This window comes from Panthera tigris, chromosome B2 (assembly GCF_018350195.1).
Source record: "Panthera tigris isolate Pti1 chromosome B2, P.tigris_Pti1_mat1.1, whole genome shotgun sequence".
In the NCBI taxonomy this organism is placed as follows: Eukaryota; Metazoa; Chordata; class Mammalia; order Carnivora; family Felidae; genus Panthera; species Panthera tigris.
The window spans coordinates 9064657-9068820 of NC_056664.1; the positions used below are offsets into that span (position 1 = coordinate 9064657).

Sequence of the window (4164 nt, forward strand, 5' to 3'; positions counted from 1 at the left end):
ACTCCCCAATATTTCTGGTTCTCTGCCTTCAGAGCACATGGTAGGATTGTACTTCCCTCCCCCTTGCAGTCAAAAGCAGCCATGTGACTTGCTCTGGCCCATAAGATATGAGCAGAAGTAACGTATGTCACTCCTGAGAAAGTCTTTATGAACAAGTGCATGAATTTCTACGTTAGTGACCGGCCGTGTTCCAGATTGTATACATTGTACACAGGCTACATTCTGGTAGCCCGGGTCCCATGATAAGGGTGATTTGGAACACAGTTCCCCGCACTGACCCAAGATAGACAGTAATGTAAACATGAAAAAAACTTTATTGTTTTAAGCCAGTGAAATTTGGGACTGTTTATTACCTCAGCATAATCTGACAGATACAGCGAACCTCTCCCAGACCCAGCAAGAGTTTCTGTGGCCCCGAAACTCTGTGGTTATCTAGACTGAGTTAGGACTGGGGTTCCTGGGTGAGCTGTAACACCAAATGAACAAAGGTAACAGTGAACTCAGTTTAACTAGAATTCCCAGAAGGAACAATCCTTTCAAGTTGAGTAATTCCCCCCCAATTCCCCCTTAGCTTCAAAGGCGCCGCCTCCCTGCGCCATGAAAGTCTTTGAAATAATAAAACCCAAGGGCAGACCTACTTGGCAACAGTAGGTCCATACCTGGTGGAAAAAAAAAGAAAAAAAAGGACCACCCCTGAGAACCAGGATTGGAATTGTCTGCAACAAAACAGACCTGGAAGATGGGGGCAGGCTGGCGTGCCCTACTGAGAGTCTATAATCTTGAAATCTGGGCTTCCCTCTTCGCTCTGCATTTAGGATAAGTTGCTGAAGCCACTTTTGAGATGTATTTCAACAGGAAAAAATGGCACAGACATCACCAGGAATTAAGAAAATGCAAAATAAAACAGCACAACGATCATTTTCTTCAGTTATTAATTTGGTGAGGTATTTTAAAATGCCCTGTGTTGGCAAGGGTGATATAAATTGCTATGGTCTTTCTGCAGACCGATAAGGTAGCATATATCAAAACCCTTAAAAATATGTATGCTCATTAATGTCTTCTTCCATGGTAATAAAATTTTTAGCTGGGCTACTCAGAATAAAGATTATATTCCCAGCTTCCCCCACAGCTAAGAATGAGCATGTGATTAAGTTCTGGCTAGTGGGTTGAGAGCAGAGGTGATGTGGTGACCTCCAGATTGAGCTTCAAAAGGACAGATGTAAGGTCTCTTGCTTCCCCGTCCACCCCCTTTTTTTGTCCTTATGTCCGGAATACAGATCATATGGACAAGAGCACTATCTAGGGAAGACAAAGCCACAAGATAGAAAGAACTTGGGTCCTTGACATCATAGAGCAAAATCACCATACCAGCTCTGACTTTATCCCAGATAAAAATACATGTATGTTAATTAAGTCACAGCATGTGACACATGTGGCCCGAAATATCCTAACTAATGCATCAGAATCCCTACTTTTAGAGACTTATCCTCAGTCAGTAATTGAGGATATATGTAAAGATTTAAGCAACAGTGAAATTTATCACAGACCTTATGTGAAAGTTGCATATAAACTACTCGTGGCTCAGTTAAAGAAATTATAGCTTATTTATACTGTGGAATACCAGGAAGCTGTTCAAAATTATTACATTTTAGAATATTGCTGATGTAGAAAAACATGCATTTTTTGGGACTGCACATGTAAGACAAGAAAATGATTACCGGTGTCTACAATCTCAGCCTTTCCCTCTCGTCACCTGCAAAGAATTCGAACTGTATCCTCTAGGTCTCTTTCCCTTCTCCCTCATTCTCTGTGGAAGGACCTGCCTTGCCAGACAAAGTTTCTTGGGCTTCTGCGATGAGAGCTGAGAGGGAAAGAAAAGGGGAAGAAAGTCAGGAGGCATGGTGGTTGGGGCTGGGAGGATATTTTGTGCAGGGTTTTGAGAAAGGAGAGGTGAGCCGTTGCCTATGGGATGGTGGGTGGAAAGGACAATGGGATTTGGAAAAGTCTGCCTGGGGCCATATTCCTCTTCAAGGTATTTGGGCTGAAATTATGTCAGGCTGCTGTGATATGCAGGCACTGAACCATGGGGCCTCTCAGTCGTGGACAGAGAAATAGGTCCTGAAGATACACAGATATATATCAGATATCCAGGTGTGTGTGTGTGTGTGTGTGTGTGTGTGTGTGTGTGTGTTTTACCAGCTTTTCCTCTGGGTGGGTAAAATTCCATTTTCTGTTTTTTGCTTTCCTGCTAAGTACTTCCCCATTTGTAATTAAAAACAAATGCTTAGATTTGTTTTTTTTTTTTTAATGGTTACTGAGCCCTGCTAACAAAAGTGGAAACATAAATTTGTCCTGGCCTTTTCTGTCAGCACAGGAGAGGTAAGGGGAAAGGAGGTAAGCTCCCGCCTTCACCAGCCCCGTCTGTCAGCAGCACCCACCTCTGCCTGCCAGAAGGGACTGTGTGCCTCCCCCAACCAGTCCCTGAGCCAGTTAGGGTCTGGCCAGGCGGTGTGTGTCCCCAGCTCCCCAACCACCCAGTGGTGGAAGATGAGGGCACTTGGGAGTAGTCTGCTGCTTTATTTCTGGGGTGACGGGGCCATGGACACCTTCACGGGCACCCATTGCAGGCCCTCTCGCTACGTCCCCGAACCCTGACTGTAACCAACAGAACCCCTGCTCCCATTCCTGGTTTTTTTTTTTTTTTTTAAATTTTTTTTTTTCAACGTTTTTTATTTATTTTTGGGACAGAGAGAGACAGAGCATGAACGGGGGAGGGGCAGAGAGAGAGGGAGACACAGAATCGGAAACAGGCTCCAGGCTCCGAGCCATCTGCCCAGAGCCTGCCTCGGGGCTCGAACTCACGGACCGCGAGATCATGACCTGGCTGAAGTCGGACGCTTAACCGACTGCGCCACCCAGGCGCCCCTTCATTCCTGGTTTTTAAGAAATTGCCTGGGTTTTGTGGTAGGCCTGCCACTCAGCTGATTGGAAACCCGGTCGCCATGACTGTATCTATAAAGGGAGTGAACTCTGCCTCCGGAATTCTTGACCTATAGATGTGGCACATACCTGATGGCTTGAAAATGACAGCTTCACAGAACATTCTGTTGTCCCTTTGGCCCCACTTCATGGAATATCTGTGAGGAGCAGTGGCTGAAGTCCCAGGTTCTGACAGACTCGGTGTAGACAGGAAAGAGAGAATGGGGTTTTGGTAATCCACAACAGTGAGAGTTGATCGAATCACTTGCTTGACTCTTTTTAGCTACCCATGACCCCAGGGAGACATCCTGAAGTGCTCTGGGCGACTAGAGAGAGAAAATATAAAGAGTATGGCGGGAACCCCTGTGCGCTATTGGTGGGAATGCAAATTGCTACAGCCACTGTGGGAAACAGTATGGAAGTTCCTCAAAAAATTCAAAATAGGAACATCATAGGCCCTACTGGGTATTTACCCAAAGAAAATAGAAGCACTAATTCAAAAGGATACCTGCACTCCTGTGTTTGCAGCAGCGTTATTTGCATTAGCTAGGGTATGAAAGCGGCCCAAGTGTCCGTCGATAGAATATCACTCAGCCATAAAAATGAATGAGACCTGGCCATTTATGACAACATGGATGGACCTAGAGGGTACTACACAAAGTGAAATAGAAGTCAGGCAGAGAAAGACAAGTACCTTACAGGTGCACTTACATGTGTAATCTAGAAAACAAAACAAACGAATAAACAGACGACAGAATCAGGCCATTAAATACAGAGAACAAACTGATGGTTGCCAGAGCCATCTGGGGGCTACCTACTGGAGGTTGCCTACATACTGGGGGTAGGTGGGGGGATGGGCAAAATGGGTGAAGGGGAGTGGGAGATACAGGCTTCCAGCTGTGGAATGAATAAGTGATGGGAATAAAAGATACAGCGTAGGGAGTATAGTCAATGACGTTGTAACAGCACTGTAAGGTGCCCGATGGGAGCTACCCTCGTGGCAGGCATGGCATGATGTCTAGAATTGTTGAATCACTGTATTATACACCTGCAATTAATATAACATTACATGTCAACTACACTCAGGTTGAAGATAGAGTGTGGCAACGAAGGTCATGCCATCTATAGAGGATCCCCTTTAACTGGCTGCAGTGTTTAGAGACTTCATACCAAGCCTTTGCTCCA

General features: G+C 45.3%; 1 long non-coding RNA gene across 1 annotated transcript; it reads right to left on the bottom strand.

Annotated features, from left to right (window-relative positions):
- Nucleotides 1–1650: 1650 nt before the first annotated feature.
- Nucleotides 1651–3625, bottom strand: LOC122238338. The gene is made up of 3 exons (XR_006217246.1): nt 3488–3625; nt 3070–3176; nt 1651–1861 (listed from the first exon to the last, which is right to left on the bottom strand). It is a non-coding gene; the product is annotated as an uncharacterized LOC122238338 (long non-coding RNA).
- Between the last annotated feature and the right edge of the window lie 539 nt (nt 3626–4164).